Raw genomic sequence first — 17,499 nt, forward strand, 5'->3', positions numbered from 1 at the left:
TTCAAGACTCCAAAGGCCCAATGACAGATCCAGCAGGCAGCCATACAGTCCAGAATAACTACAGGACACTGAAGCCAAAGCGAATGTTAAAAAAAAAAAAAACCATAAAGACATAATAAGAGGAACGCTGGGAATTCCCGCAGCTCCGGCAAACAAAAGCCACCAGGAAACACTTGAGGACGACCCCCCCCCCCCCACGGCTTTGAAGTCAAGTAATCAGGTGGAGCAGAACAGCAAATCACAAGTGAACTTCCTATAAACAAGTTTATCCTGACACTCCAAACTCATTCATTCCTCTGCCAAAAAAAATTCTCCAAACACGTTTAACCCCTGGCGTTCCCGACCGCGCTCATCAAACAGGTTCAAGGAGGGGGGAGACAAAAGAACTGCAAGTGGGCTGGATGAGAAGAGCGTTGGCTTGTGTTTTCAGGAAGCCTCAGCTTGTTTGAATGTCATTTATGAGATTAGTGGGGGGGTTGGGGGTAGGTTTGATGACGCGGGGAGTGAGGAACGGATGCCGCCTGAAAGTTCTCCCTGCAGATCCGATCTGCCATAGACCGGGAGAACTAAACCGGCAACTTCTGATTGTGTGATCATATCATTAAAAATCTAAAGGACAATTGCCTGCTTTTGTTTAATTCACAAAACACCAGATAATTATTTTTTTAATCACATGACCGATATGTTTCAATCTCAAAGAGATCTTATGTTTACAGCCCTCTGAAAATCAATCTATAGTGGATTGCTTTTCATATGGCGATAAGGCAGTGGCTGGCAGGCTTTCATTACTACTTACACTACTGCTGCTTCCTGACTTCTATTTTTTTTTTTTTTCCTTTAAATGCTGAACCATGTTGCAAATATCTGGCTGGAGGTTGTGGTGCGGATTTATTGATCTCAATGGGAAAGTTTTACAGGCAGCGCCGTCTATCAAACTGCAACCCAAGTTATAGTTGTGACAGAGAAAAGTATTGCGGCTGCAGCACGTATACATCCCTGTCAGGCTGTAATATTAGAGTTCTAGTGGATGGCCAAGGGTGGAAAAATCATGGCTCAGCCACCCAGCTCTAGCACTCCCTAGCCACCAGTGTAAAAGAGCCCAAAAAGAACATGGCGACTTTTTTTGAAAATAGATGTGCCTGTGTGTCAGCTTTGTGACCTGAGCCTGCTGTGACAGCTTCAAGGGTACGTTTCTGGGCCCAATCACGCCAGCAGGAAGGCAGTGGTGCCGATTGCTTTTTTTTTTTCGCAAACTTTACTGAAGTGTCAAAGTCAAACCTTTTTTTTAGTTTTGGATACAGTGAAGAGAGATTAGAACACCTGTTAATTTTTTTGTAGCTGTGTGTCCCTCTCTAACCTGTTTATTTTAATCATCAAAAGTGAAAGAAAAATCACAAAATTTTGGATTGTCACCAGATTAGGAATATAGCAGCACAGTTGTTAGCACTTCCAGCTGGCAGCACTAGGATCGTTGGTTCAAATCCCAACCATGCCACTACATGCCTGGATTTTGTATGTTCCCCCTGTGCCTCTGTGGGTTCCCTCCAGGTACTCTGGTCTTGTCCCACACTCCCTTACTATAGCTATATCCCAGACAAGCCCCCAAATGTAGATCACTCCATTAGGTGAAAACCCTTACTCAGGTGTTGTCCCACACTCCCTTACTATAGCTATATCCCAGACAAGCCCCCAGATGTAGATCACTCCATTAGGAGAAAACCCTTACTCTGGTGTTGTCCCACACTCACTTATGATAGCTATCCCGGACGAGCCCCCAAATGTAGATCACTCCATTAGGTGAAAACCCTTACTCAGGTGTTGTCCCACATTCACCAAGATGGCCATCCCGGATGAGCCCCCAAATGTAGATCACTCCATTAGGAGAAAACCCTTACTCTGGTGTTGTCCCACACTCACTTATGATGGCTATCCCGGACGAGCCCCCAAATGTAGATCACTCCATTAGGTGAAAACCCTTACTCAGGTGTTGTCCCACATTCACCAAGATGGCCATCCCGGATGAGCCCCCAAATGTAGATCACTCCATTAGGAGAAAACCCTTACTCAGGTGTTGTCCCACATTCACTATGATGGCTATCCCAGACAAGCCCCCAAATGTAGATCACTCCAATAGGTGAAAACCCTTACTCTGGTGTTGTCCCACATTCACCAAGATGGCTATCCCGGACGAGCCCCCAAACGTAGATCACTCCATTAGAAGAAAACCCTTACTCTGGTGTTGTGCCACACGCTAAAGAGATACAGCTAAATTAATTGGTTCCTGTCTAAATTGGCCCTAATTATATATATAAATTTTTTTTTTTTTTTTAATTCCGGTTTCTTCTATAGCACCGTCAATTTACACAGTGCTTTACATATATATTGTACATTCACATCAGTCCCTAACCCTCAAGGGGTGTACAATCTAAGGTCCCTAGCTCACATTCATACATACACATACTAGGGCAAATTTAGACAGGATCCAATGAACCTACCAGCATGTCTTTGGAGTGTGGGAGGAAACCGGAGTTCCCGGAGGAAACCCACGCAGGCACAGGGAGAACATGCAAACTCCAGGCAAGTGGTGCCGTGGTTGGGATTCGAACCAACAACCCTAGTACTGCCAGGCGGAAGTGCTAACCATTTAGGCACTGTGCTGCCCCATATATACATATATGAAACTTGGACCTTCGATTGTAAGCTTCCTGAGGGCAGGGACTGATGTGAATGTACTAAATCTAAAGCACTGCGTTAATTGTCGTCTATATAAATACCTGTAATAAATAAATCTTCCAATGGGATACTAGTTCCGGGATTTCCTCACTTTGGAGGGATTTCCTTTCACTTCCTCTTGTGGCTACGGGGCAGAAAGTGAAGGGAAATCTCCCCAATGGGACATGAATGGCAAACAAACTGACAGGGGTTGTAGTCCAAAATGAAACAAAAAATATGTTGTCTTTAGTTCTATTGGCTGCATCGCGGTGCGATGGATTGTGGCTACGCTGGAATAAAGGCTCATGTACTTTGACCTTGAGACAAACAACACAATTCTCAGGTGTGAACAGGCCCATGGAGAATAATAGGAATAATAGCGTTGCTATGGTTTGGGAATTGCGCATTTCTGCCCCAAAGCAGCTTATGTATTTTAATCGAGCTTCAAATGTGAACGAACCCATTGAAAATAATCGTATTGTACATTTTGAGTTGTCGCACTTCGGGAATCATGAAACAGGAAGCTAAAGGTGTGACTAGGGGCTGAAGCCGGGCTCACACTTGTGAGTCTGCATTTTTCATGCACTTCTGTTGAAGCCTACGGGACCGAAAGCATGCACTGTGGCACTAAAAATAAGCACTTGTAACTTTTTTTTCCCCTCCAAGACACATGAAATAGACACACAAGTGTGAACTGGCTTTACAGCAAATAATGGTGATCCTCTTGTCGTGCATCGTTGCACAGAAAATGGCACAGGGGTGAATAGAGACCAAATAACCCCTCAGTCATGTGGTTAAGGCTAAGTGTACACTTTTATACATTTGTCATTTATTTTAAAGCACTCCCATTGGAGTCTATGGGGTCAAAAGTTGGAGAAAAAAAAAACTTTTATTACAACATTAAAAAGGAACACTGAGAGAAAGAATTGTAAATACCTAGAGGGTGAGGAAACAAAACCAATGTCAGTTTACATACCTATAGAGCAATCCATATCCATGTGGGCTTATACCTTTGCTGTTTTTAGAATAGTACCGTATATACTCGAGTATAAGCCGACCCGAATATAAGCCGAGGTACCTAATTTTACCACAAAAAACTGGGAAAAACTATTGACTCGAGTATAAGCCGAGGGTGGGAACACCAGTGGGAAGAATCATGCCTCATCATTGGTGTCAGTGGGAGGAATAGCGCCCCATCATTGGTGTCAGTGGGAGGAATAGCGCCCCATCATTGGTGTCAGTGGGAGGAATAGCGCCCCATCATTGGTGTCAGTGGGAGGAATGGCGCCCCATCATTGGTGTCAGTGGGAGGAATGGCGCCCCATCATTGGTGTCAGTGGGAGGAATGGCGCCCCATCATTGGTGTCAGTGGGAGGAATGGCGCCCCATCATTGGTGTCAGTGGGAGGAATGGCGCCCCATCATTGGTGTCAGTGGGAGGAATGGCGCCCCATCATTGGTGTCAGTGGGAGGAATGGCGCCCCATCATTGGTGTCAGTGGGAGGAATGGCGCCCCATCATTGGTGTCAGTGGGAGGAATAGTGCCCCATCATTGGTATCAGTGGGAGGAATAGTGCCATGTCATTGGTATCAGTGGGAGGAATAGTGTCCCAACATTGGTGTCAGTGGGAGGAATAGTGTCCCAACATTGGTGTCAGTGGGGGGGTGGAGGAATAGTGCCCCATCATTGGTGTCAGTGGGGGGGAGGAATAGTATCTCATGATTGGTGTCAGTGGGGGGTGGAATAGTGCTCCATGATTGGTGTCAGTGGGGGGTGGAATAGTGCCCCATCATTGGTGTCAGTGGGGGGTGGAATAGTGCCCCATCATTGGTGTCAGTGGGGGGTGGAATAGTGCCCCATCATTGGTGTCAGTGGGGGGTGGAATAGTGCCCCATCATTGGTGTCAGTGGGGGGTGGAATAGTGCCCCATCATTGGTGTCAGTGGGGGGTGGAATAGTGCCCCATCATTGGTGTCAGTGGGGGGTGGAATAGTGCCCCATCATTGGTGTCAGTGGGGGGTGGAATAGTGCCCCATCATTGGTGTCAGTGGGGGGGGGGGAGGAAAAGTGCCCCATCGTTGGTGTCAGTGGGAGGAATAATGCCCCATCATTGGTATCAGTGACACCAATGATGGGGCACTATTCCTCCCACTGACACTGTTCCAGTATGGTGCTGCTGCAGCCAGCATATGTGGTTGCAGCAGCACCTAAGCACGGCACACTTACCTGCATCTCCTTCACTCGATTTTCACGGGGCCGCTCAGCTCCGCCTCCTCGCCGGTGATTGGCCGCCTGTGTGCCTTTCCTGAGCTACAGTTCTGGCGGCCAATCACCGGTGAGAAGGCGGAGCCGAGCAGCCGCGCGAACATCCAGTGGACGAACCGAATGAAGGAGCAGCCGCGCTTCCTGGACCGGATCGTCGTGGGACCGGAGCCAGGTAAGAGACAGCAGCCCCCTGCAGACGTTGACTCGAGTATAAGCCGAGGGGGCCGTTTTTCAGCACAAAAAATGTGCTGAAAAACTCGGCTTATACTCGAGTATATACGGTAATATAATATCTTATTAGAAATCATCTGTCTATGATATGTAATACATGAACACCCATCCATGTGGATATAAATACACCACTAATGGACAGGCCCCATATGCCACAAAAAATACCCCTCTAGGAATGGTCACATTTCTGTCCCCATAAATATGGGTATTCCCCTACCCCAAAAATATCAAGGTAAAGAAAAAAATTTTACGCGTCATCCAAAAAGAAAAAGTGCTCCCAAATCAGCAGCAAACTAGCATGTTTCACTCCTTGAATGAAGCTTCCTCGTGGGGGAGTATAATCATTTATAATGGTGAGCAAAAGAAGTGTGTAGTTACATGGCAAATGTAAACGGCGTCCAATTGTTTGCTTTTCTCCTATGTAAAGTCAAAATGGCCACTGTGTATGTGACATCACGCCGCATGTTGAGTTATGCAAGTGTACAATCCAAACGCACGCGTTCCTGCATTAAAAATGGCTGTGTGTATAAGTGGGTGCTGCAGCGACCGTCGGCTGGAACCGAACAAAATCAGCAAGGAAAAATGTCACCAGCACACCGAGGATCATCAATATGGGTCCAAAGGTTTTAATAAATGATCACATAGTTACAGCAAGGCAACGTTTCGGAGTCTCGCAGGACCCCTTCATCAGGCATGTAACGTCATAGTCACATGCCTGATGAAGAGGTCCTGTGAGACTCCGAAACGTTGCCTTGCTGTAACTATGTGAGCGTTTATTAAAACCTTTGGGCCCATATTGGTGATCCTCGTGTGCTGGTGACATTTTTCCTTGCATGTTGCGTCACGCATACTGTTCAGTCGCACATGACGTCATTACGTGTGTCACGACTCATGTTGTGTCATCACGCATACACCCTTTTATACCATACGAAACCAGCTATGGATCACCATCTAATGGACAAACAAAACCGGCACAATAACCTTATGCACGTATTTCCATTGGAATGACCTGACTTGGCTGGATAAGAGTGTATGACAAATAGCACCCAATCTTCGTGCAAACTTAGATCTACAATCATTCAATATAAATCAATCATTCTCTAAAGAGGCAAGTAGCCAGAAAATCTGAGATTTATCAATCACAGATAAATAAATGGGAGAAAGGTAAAGCCTTCATTCAGACCATGGGGGCAGGGCAGAAGCGGGAAAAAACGTGAATTTAAGAGAAAAATCCACCTGGCTTCCAATTTTAAGATGTTTAACAAGATCCTCCTTTCTTGGACTCGACACAAACTGATCAACTATCCAACATTTCAGCTTTACCTCCGTGTTTCTCAACGACATGTCTAGTTATAGGTCGATCTCTCTCCTGGGCAATGTCATTCACATGTTCTGATACTCTACATCTGAATTGGCGAATGTTTTTTTCCCTACATATTAAAGCGGGCAAGAGCTTCTCAAGACATAGATTATCCCCTCAGTACTGCAGTTACAGAAATGTGATATTTTGACAATCTCACCATTTTTGGGATTCACAAATTCCTTTAAAGTGGGGAAAAAGGGACAAGCTTTACAATGTCCACATCTGCGGCTGTCCTGTGGTTCCCCAGGTAGCCATGTTGGAATGGTCTTTGCTGGCACTTCCTCTAGAGGACTATGCACAAGCAGGTCTCTAAGGTTTCTCCCTCGTCTAGAAGTAAAAATAGGATTCTTGGGGAGAATTTTGGAAAGATCTTTGTCATTTTGCATCTCAGTAGTTTTTAGGATATTAACCACTTGCCCGCCAGAAGATTTACCTCCCTTCCTGACCAGACCATTTTTTGCGATACTGTGCTGTGTTATAACTAACAATTGCGCGGTCGTGCAATGCTGCACCTAAATGAAATTTATGTACTTTTTTTCCCCCAAATTAAGCTTTAATTCAGTGGTATTTGATCACCTGTTTTTTTATTTTTTGCGCTATAAACATAAAAAGACTGACAATTTAAAAAAAAAAAAAAAAAAAAAAAAAAAAAGGAGAACAAAAAACACACAATTTTTTCTATAAAAAACATTCCCTAAAAAAAAGAAAAATTTAAAAATCTAATTTCTTCATAAATTTAGGCCAAAATGTATTCTGCTATATGTCTTTGCTACAAAAAAAAAAAAAAAAATCAATACATGTAAATTAATTGGATTATGTGAAGGCTATATTGTTTACAAATGGTGGTATATACACACCGGAATTTTTTTTTTAGATTTTTTTTTATTCTAGTAATGGCGGCAATCAGCGACTTACAGCGGGACTGCGGTGGGCATTCTGACACTGGGGGGAACTGTCACTGACATCCCCAGTGACACTAATACAGTGATCAGTGCTAATAAAAAAAGCACTGACACTGGGCAGGAAAGGGTTAACATTTGGAGCAATCAAAGGGTTTACTGTGTACTGTTTTACTAGGGAAACATGCTGCTGTGCATTTCTCTGCTGTGCTGTACTACCACACACTATATATATATATATATATATACACATATACACACACACACACACACACACACACACTGGCGGACTGACAACTCATGGGGCCCCCAGGCAATAGAGGATCATGGGGCCCCTGTGTCCTTGCCCAGGGGCATCTCATGGGGCCCCCTACTGACCCCAGGCCCCTAAATATCTGACCAGAATGATTCGAGAAAGTGCCAATAATTCTCATTTCCCCCATTATCATCTGAAACTTTTCTGAGTACAGTTTCTCTCGGGACTGTATGTATTTTCTCATTAAGTCACAGGTCACACTGCTGCAATTTAAAATTGTGCGATTTGCGTGCAATCTTAGAAGACTTTATTACTACTTGTGAAGATTTTCAACGATTTGTTGCAATTTGCAGTGCGATTTCTATTGTATTCTATGTATGTAAAATCAAAACAAAAAAACTGCAGAAAAAGTAAAGCAAGAACTACTTTAGAAATTGTGCTGCAGCAAATAGCACGCTAAGACTCTGACAGTCACTAGAAGAGATTTCGATTCGCAAATCATACCTGAAATCGCACCGGTATGAGCGGGCATTAAATCACAGATATGAGAACCTTGGCTACCAAATCTCTCCAACAGTTGTAAGCTTTCATCCTGAAAGGCTTTATCTGTTGAAATGTTTCTTTTAACTCTTATAAATTGTCCAGTTGGGATGCCTTTTTTGTTTTGTTTTTTCGAGTGATAGTGGATGCTGGCTATCCCAATGGAGCGAACTGTTGTTAGCTGTGTGTTTATGGTAAATTGTTGTCTCAATGGTACTGTCATTCTCTCTCGTGATTTTGAGATCTAAAAAGTTAAGTGTTACTAAACCCACATCAGTAGAATCAGTCTGTATATGCAGTAAAGCATGCTTGTTATACTCACTGTGGAACCTAAGGGGTTAAACCTCCACATTTTGTAAAAAGGCTGTCTGATCCTGTCTTCTCTGACCCTCCCCTTCTACTGTCCCCAATCCATCTGCTGATAGTACAGAGGAGTCACTCTGCACATGCTCCGTTTGGTATGCATTGCTGGACAGTTTTGCATGTTATCAGCACAGGGCCAATCAGCACTGTCCAGACAGAAGGTCAGGGGTTATGCAGCCTCATAGGACAGTCAGAGGGGAATAAAAACCCCATCTACAAACTTTAACCAGTGCTCTGCTGACCACTGTTAGAAGCCACAAGACTGCTCTAACTGCTGATGAGAAAAGATATGTAGCATTTTATATTTACTAAAATAATTGTATTTCCATGTTGTGTGTACTGTGGGAGACCAGATATAGTGAATGCAGGGTCCAGTAACACTTTAACAGCTTCCCGTCTACCCTATAGCAGACATACTGCTACAGGGCAGCATGGATGTGCAAATCATGTATATAGTCACACGTGATTTTGCATTTCTGGGTAGGTGGCGTGCGTGTCCTACCCTGCGCCGCTGTCAATCACCAGGTCCCGGCAAGCAAGTACTCACCGGCGCCCGTTGATTTCTGAAGATCTCCAACGGGGAGGAGGACTGTTGTGTTTACTAACAGTCCTCCTCCCTGTCAGCTCAGGCACACTGCTCTGGAAGGCTGTGCACAGCACAGCCATCCAGAGCAGTGTGATTGCAGTGAAGCACGCTGACACTGCCCCCTAGTAAAACACTACCAAGCACACAGTTACCGTTTGGCTGCCCCTCATATTAACCCTTTCCTGCCCAGTGCCATTAGTACAATGTCCGTGCTTTTTTTTTTTTTTTTAGCACTGATCACTGTATTGGCGTCACTGGGGATATCAGTGACACCAAGTCAGTTCCTACCAGTGTCAAAATGTCCGCCGCAATCCTACTATAAGTCACTGATTGCCGACATTACTAGTAAAATTTAAAAAAAAAATAAATTCCAGTATATATTCCGCCATTTGTAAACACTATAACTTTCATGTAAACCAATTAATTTACATGTATTGGGATTTTTTCTTTTTTTTAAGCAAGGACATGTAGCAGAATACATTTTGGCCTACATTTATGCCAAAGTTTTTTTTTTTCTTTATTTTTTTACTGGACATGTTTAATAGCAAAAAGTCAAAAATATTGTTTTTTCTCAAAATTCTCATTTTTAAAAAAAAAAAAAATAACACAACAACACAGCACAGATGATCAAATACCACCATAAGAAAGGCTCAATTTGTGGGTAAAAAAAAAAAGAAGATGTAAATTTCATTTGGGTGCAACGTTGCATGACCACGCAATTGTCAGCTAAAGTAACAGCGCCGTAACACAAAAAAAGGCCCGGTCAGGAAGGGGGGGGGGGGGGGGAGGGTAAATCCTCTAGCGGGCAAATGTTTAATAGAGTAATAATTGATCTAACTTGTGTAATACATCCCAATGTCATTTCTATTCAACTCAATTACAAAGTCTTCAAATTTCTGTTTTGATCCCTGCCACAGGATGAAAACGCCATCTATGAAGTGCACCCAGAGTATAATACACAGGGTATTGTTTCATTTGTTCTGAAAAAAAAAATCTCTAGTACACTGCCACCAACCCAGCATGTGTAGGTGCACAGGGTGAGCCCATTGCAGTGCCTTTGCATGATTTATAAACCCTCCCATCAAAGACGATCGATCCTGGTTGACACAAAACATACACCTGAAGTCGTATCGAATTTCTATGGCACGGTCCTAAATGGTGCATGTTGAAGTAGTGCGATTTCAAAAATAGTTCCTGCACTACTCTTCCGATTTCATTGCGATTTGCATTGACTTCTGTCAACCACTTCCCTACCGGGCACTTTTACCCCCTTCCTGCCCAGGCCAATTTTCAGCGCTATTGAATGACAATTGTGTGGTCATGCAACACTGTACCCAAACTAAATGTTTACCATTTTTCTGAGACAAATAGAGCTTTCTTTTCGTGGTATTTAACCAATTCAATACCGGGCAATTCTACACCTTCCTGCCCAGGCCAGTTTTCAGGTTTCAGCGCTCTCACACTTTGAATGACAATTGCGCGGTCATACAACATTGTACCCAAACTAAAATTTTATCATTTTCTTCACACAACTAGAGCTTTCTTTTGGTGGTATTTAATCACCGCTGGGGTTTTTATTTTTTGCTAAATTAACAAAAAAAAGACCAAAAATTTTGAAAAAAAAAAAGTTTTAGAGTTTCTGTTATAAAAGTTTGCAAATAAATAAATAAATAAAAAAAAAAAAAAAAAAAAAAGTTTTCTTAGTTTCAGTTCTAAAGTTTTGTAAATTAGTGATTTTTCTACTTCACTGATATGCACTGATTTTGCTATTGCGCGGTCAGAAACTGGTTAAATTAAGTCACAGTGAAATAGGAGGTACAAATCGCACTGATCTGTGGCTTTGAAATCACGCCTCTTCAAGTGAAGTAGCGTGAGTTCAAAGTTGCATCCAGTGTGAACCAGGGCGAATGTCTCCATTCATACATAGCGATTCCAAATGCGCTAAAATTGGGGCAGTGTTTGGGTTACCATTCATTTTTAAACGGCGCCTGAAATACAGCGCAATTTTGCCATGACTGGTGCGTGACACAAGTGTGAGGAAATTGCGGCAAAACGTGCATGAGTAAAATAATTTAAAAAAAACAGTGCAAAGCTTGTCAACCCAAAAAGGTGCAGGTGCTTCTTTTGCGTGACAAACGCGCATTGGAAACCCATTCAAATAAACAGGCTGCCCTATGCACAACACATTGAAAACCATGTTTATCACCCCCCCCCCCCCCCGCAAAAAAAAAAAAAAGGCACAAGCAGGAACTCATCAGCTTCCCACTATGTACAGTGTAAGGGCCAATTCACACCAGTGCGTTTATCTGAGTTTTAGAGCACCTGTAAATGCAGATCCTGAGAAACAGTTTCCAATGCGTCCTATTCACGCCATAATGGTGCATTGACCTGCATTGAGCTAAAATGCAACATGGATGCAGTGCTCAGGATATCCTGTAAAAATGCAGTACGCTTTAAACGCGAGCTAAAATACATGTCAACCGACATCAAAATGTATGTCAATGGACATCAGTGGCTAAAATGGATGGAAATGTACATCATCCATCTTACCATAAGTCAGTGTGAATGGGCCCCAAGAGCCATCAAGCAACTTTGGGGTCCAAAATTGCATGACAAGTAGCACCCCATGTTTTCCAATGAGTACCATTCATGTCTGCGTGACTTCAAGTTGCAGCGACTTCAAAAGTAGTTTCTGCTCTACTTTGGTCCAACGTCCATGTGACTTGAGGGCCATAGACTTCAATGTAAAGCCTCCAAAGTCGCATCTGAATAATATACTTGTGTGAGACTTTGTACAGCACAATCATCCTTGGTCAAAGCCAAAAGTTGCACTCATCCAAAGTCGAACTGTAAAATCCCAATAAAAGAAAAAGGCACGATTTTGAAGTTTCACAAGCCTTAATGGGGCCTAAAAAAGGTAGGATCAGGCAGGTGTTTTTTTCAATGTTATTTTTAACACACTCCCATTGAAGTCTATGGGACCAAACTGATGCACCTGAGCTTTATTTCCAAGACACACATATGGGAAATACACAAGTGTGAATGTGCCGGGCAGCACAGTGGCTAAATGGTTAGCACTTCCGCCTGGCAGTACTAGGGTTGTTGGTTCGAATCCCAACCACGGCACTACCTGCCTGGAGTTTGCATGTTCTCCCTGTGCCTGCGTGGGTTTCCTCCGGGTACTCCGGTTTAGTCCCACCCTCCAAAGACATGCTGGTAGGTTAATTGGATCCTGTCTAAAATTGGCTGGGATTCGAACCAACGAACCTAGTACTGGAATGTGAGTTAGGGACCTTAGACTGTACGCCCCTTGAGGGTTAGGGACTGATGTGAATGTACAATATATATGTAAAGTGCTGTGTAAATTGATGGCGCTATATAAGTACCTGAAATAAATAAATGTGCCAGATTGATTGGCGTTATACAAATACTGAATAATATAAAAGGGAAAAAAAAGAGACACGGTAAGCCTTTTGTTGTGTACTGTACTATGGCACAGGTGTGACCGGGGACTAAAGAATCCTTGGGTCATGTGACCGCGGCTCAGATCACACTTGTGTGTCCGCGTGTTTATGCTTTTCTTAGGTCTCATTCCCACTGGTAACATGCAGTGTTTCCCTGTACATGTCGCTGGCAGTGTGAGGTCCAGTAAGGGGCGGTGCGATGTGCGTTTAGGGGCATCACACCACGTACGTTTTTTCTTCCTTCCAACTTTACTGAAATGTCAAAACAAGGTTTCATTCATCTCTATGTATGTCGGCTCAGTGACAGTGCCTACACATGGATGGTACATGGAACCTTCAAGTGAGCTCCAGTCCGCTTCCTGCAGGTACTTACCGTGGTTTTTTTGTTTGGTTTAATATATGGCACATTCATTTTTTTTTTGTTTGGTTGTTTTAATATATGGCACATAAGTTTGAGGTTTTTTTGTTTGTTTTGATATATGACACATTTCTTTGTTTTTTTGTTTTAATATATGACACATTCCTTTTTTTTGGTTGTTTTAATATATGGCACATTAATTTGAGGTTTTTTTGTTTGTTTTGATATATGACATTTTTTTTGTGTTTTGATATGACACATTTCTTTGTTTTGATATATGGCACATTCCTTTTTTTTGGTTGTTTTAATATATGGCAAATTAGTTTGAGGTTTTTATGTTTGTTTTGATATATGACACTTTTTTTTTTTTTTTTTACTATATGGCACATTCCTTTTTTTGGTTGTTTTAATATATGGCACATAAGTTTGAGGTTTGTTTGTTTTGATATATGACACATTTCTTTGTTTTGTTTTTTTTGTTTTAATATATGGCACATTCCTTTTTTTGGTTGTTTTAATATATGGCACATTAGTTTGAGGTTTTTTTGTTTGTTTTGATATATGACATTTCTTTTTTTTTTTGTTTTGATATGACACATTTCTTTGTTTTTGTTTAATATATGGCACATTCCTTTTTTTGGTTGTTTTAATATATGGCACATTAGTTTAAGGTTTTTATGTTTGTTTTGATATATGACACTTTTTTTTTTTAATATATGGCACAGTCCTTTTTTTGTTTTGTTTTTTTTTAATATATGGCACAGTCCTTTTTTTGTTTTGTTTTTTTAATATATGGCACAGTCCTTTTTTTGTTTTGTTTTTTAATATATGGCACATTAGTTTGAGGTTTTTTTGTTTGTTTTGATATATGACATTTCTTTTTTTTTGTTTTGATATAACACATTTCTTTGTTTTTTTTGTTTTGATATATGGCACATTCCTTTTTTTGTGGTTGTTTTAATATATGGCACATTAGTTTGAGGTTTTTATGCTTGTTTTGATATATGACACTTTTTTTTTCAATATATGGCACATTCCTTTTTTTGTTTTTTTTTTTTAATATATGGCACATTAATTTGTGGTTTTTATGTTTGTTTTGATATATGACACTTTTTTTTTTTGTAATATATGGCACATTCCTTTTTTTGGTTGTTATAATATATGGCACATTAGTTTGAGGTTTTTTTGTTTGTTTTAATATATGGCACATTCCTTTTGTTTGTTTTCATATATGACACATTCACACCTGTGCATTTCTTACGTGTGACTCCACTGCAGCATGCGCAATAGTTTTCTGCGTGCCCTAACAGCGACTGACATTGATCTGATGCAGTTTTTTTTTTTTTTTAAAGCGCTACGAGACCAGTAATGCAGCAAAAGAAGCATCTGCACCTTTTTCCAAGTCGCACAGCAGCGTGCTGCACAGAACTGATCCGGCCCCATAGACAATAATGGGATTTCTTATGCTGAGGAAAAAAAAAAAAAAAAAAAAAAAAAAATCACACAAGTACACGACTTCTTTACAGACTTGTTCACAGAACATGAGAAAAGTGTGTGTCGTGTACGCCAAAAATCGACCAGCAAACGCATGCCTCATGAATGCCCCCAAAAAAGGTGCAGGAGCTTTATTGTCCGCTTGTCACCAAATAAATGGGCGGCCCCGTGCGTAACGCGCGATCCCGTGACACAGAGGTGTGAATTGGGCCCTTGTGGTGACCAATAGTCGCCTCTATCCTCATCAGTCTCGGGGATCGTGGGAGGAGCCATCTGTTTCCTAGAGGATGCCGATCAATTCCTACACTTTATCGGAGAGTTCAGAACACGGATGGCAGATTGGTTTAGTAGAATCTATTGATGGCCATACATGGTGCAATAAACAGAACAACTGATGCTGGATTGACAACAAAAATAGTATGATGAGTGCCGGTTCCACTGACGGGAGATTTGTAGAAGGATCACACATGGGTTGAATGATAGTTGCAAAAGAGCACAAAACCCCGCCATTAACCAGCTCGGTGCCACACTCGATTGACTTGGGTCAACCCGATCTCTTACTGTCACGTATTACTCAACCAGCGTCCAATCGGACAACAATTCTTTCATTTTATGTTACCAAATACAAAGATCCATAGATCGGTCTTGTACGGTCAATTGTGCCACAACCGACTGACTTGGGCTGATTGAACCTGTCGCTCATCACTCACTTGACTGATCGCTCATTTCGTAGAATGAAACATCGTTCAATTTCATCTCATGGTGTATGGCCACTGTATAGAGTCCGATATATGCACAAGGGGCATTAAAGAAAGTCACTATTATCAACTCACCGACTTGTTTTCCTGCAACTGACTTCAGTCAATCAAAGCCGTCACACATCCCTCGTCTCACCCAACCAATCAGTGTTATTGCCCTGTGTATGGTCACCACCTAGAGATCGGTCTTCGTACACAAAAGTGCAGAAACCTCCATCCATTATTTCCACCACAACCAATCACCGAACCCGGCATACATCCCTCACCCGTGTCATTTGTGATCTGATCCTTCAGTGTTATTGCCTGGAGTATGGCCCGACATACAGACACATCTCACAGACTCAAGGAAGTTAGTTAGGCTCTGGTGGTGTGCTCTGCTCCCTCCATGCAGATCTGGGGGTTGCTGTGCTCCCTCCATGCAGATCTGGGGGTTGCTGTGCTCCCTCCATGCAGATCTGAAAGTGGGGTGTGCTCTGAATTCTTCATGCAGTTTGGGGGGGTGGGTGCCTTGCTCCCTCCATGCAGATCTGGAGAGGGTTGCTCCGCAATTTGGGAGGGGGGGGGGGTCCCTCCTTGCTGATCTGAAAGTGGGGGATGTTCTGCTCGCTCCATGCAGAAATGAAAGTGAGGCGTGGTCTGCATCCTCCATGCAGATCGGAGTGGGGGGGGGGGGGTGCTCTGCATCCTCCATGAAAATTTGGGGGTGTTTCCTCCATGCAAAAATGAAAGTAGGATCTGAAAGTGTTTGTGTGTGTGGTTGGGGGGTTCTGCCCTGCTCCCTCCATGCAGATCTGAGGGTTGCTGTGCTCGCTCCATGCAGTTCTAAAAATGGGGTGTGCTCTGGGGGGGTACCTTGCGCCCTCAATGCAGATCTGGGTATGGGTTGCTCAGCATCCTCCATGCAGATCCTGGGAATGGACGGGTGCTCTGCTCCCTCCATGCAGATCTGGAGAGAGTTGCTCTACATCCTTCATGCAAATTGGGGGGGGGGGGGGGGAGTGTTCCCTCCATGCAGATCTGAAAGTGGGGGGTGTTCTGCTCCTCTGCTTGCTCCATGCAGAAATGAAAGTGAGGTATGTTCTGCATCCTCCATGCAATTTTGGGGGGGGCAAGTGTTCACTCCATGCAGAATGAAAGTGGGAGGAGCCATGCTCCCTCCATGCAGATCTGAAAGTGGGCGGTGCTCTGCTCACTCCATGCAGATCTGGGGAAAGGGGGCTTCCTCCACGCAGATCTGAAAGTGTGTGTGGGGGGGGGGGGTGTTCTGCTCCCTCCATGCAGATCTGAAAGTGGGGTGTGTTGTGCATCCTCCATGCAGATCGGGGGGTGCCGATGTCCGCAGGCAGATCGCAGAGCTGATCGGATCGTAGCAGGGGTGGCCCCTCCCCCTACACAGCGATCGGTCGGTGTCGGATCGGTGGGCCCGGCTCTCCTGTCAGTGCCGCCCTGTCGGTGTCGGACGCCATATTTTCTGTTATGTCGACATCGGGAACGTCGATGTGTTCCCCTCCCCCTCCCGGGGCTCATCCGCCCCCAACTTACACCCGATCGGGCGACAGCCCCCTGCCCGCCCCTTCCCCCCCACACACCCGGGTAAACAGCCGGTAAAGTAGTTGGGGTGAGTGGGGGGGGTGTGATCCTCCCCCCGATCCGGTGACCTGCCCCGCTCCCCTCTCACGTGTCCTCCCCTCCCCCCCCTCCTCCGGAGGAAGTTTCCTCACCTGCGGCCGGGCCGTTCGTACGATGTGTCCGCGATGTGTCCTCCGCCCCCGGCCCGGGATCCCACACCTTCCATCGATCGCAGCCAGGGAGAAAACATACAAAAATCCTCCGACGATCAGCGGGGAATCTACGCCAAAAGCCACATGATCTCCGACGTCATCGCCACGATTTGCATACGATGCCTCCCGCAACTCAGCCGGGATCGCGGCTCGGTTCTTGCGCAAAGTTGCGCACTGGTGATTTACATGGAGCGCCCATTGTCAGGAGGGGGCGGGGCCGGGGCGGGGCCTCAGCACATTCTTATCATCATTATTATCATATCGTACGGAGAGATCGGGGGGGTCATTGGATATTCAGTGTGGGGGGAGGGGAGAGGGGGCCGTGTAATGGAAGGCATTGTGCATGGAAAGTTGAGGGTGTCACCGAGGAGCCAACTGTTGATCCGGACCACGTGTGACCGAGAGAGAGATGGGGGTTGGTATACAGAAG

The 17,499-nt window shown here is 43.9% G+C and overlaps 1 protein-coding gene across 1 annotated transcript in view; it reads right to left on the reverse strand.

Moving 5' to 3' along the window:
* Positions 1-17,283, reverse strand: part of ZHX2 (zinc fingers and homeoboxes 2) — a 98,323-nt gene extending 81,040 nt beyond the window's left edge. Inside the window, exon 1 of the mRNA XM_089659070.1 lies at positions 17,010-17,283. The gene's annotated coding sequence lies outside the window, so the exon portion shown is untranslated. The remainder of the gene's footprint in view (positions 1-17,009) is intronic.
* Between the last annotated feature and the right edge of the window lie 216 nt (positions 17,284-17,499).

Source organism: Staurois parvus, unplaced genomic scaffold (assembly GCF_062004578.1).
Source record: "Staurois parvus isolate SC_StPar_1 unplaced genomic scaffold, SC_StPar_1.0 ptg000030l, whole genome shotgun sequence".
In the NCBI taxonomy this organism is placed as follows: domain Eukaryota; kingdom Metazoa; phylum Chordata; class Amphibia; order Anura; family Ranidae; genus Staurois; species Staurois parvus.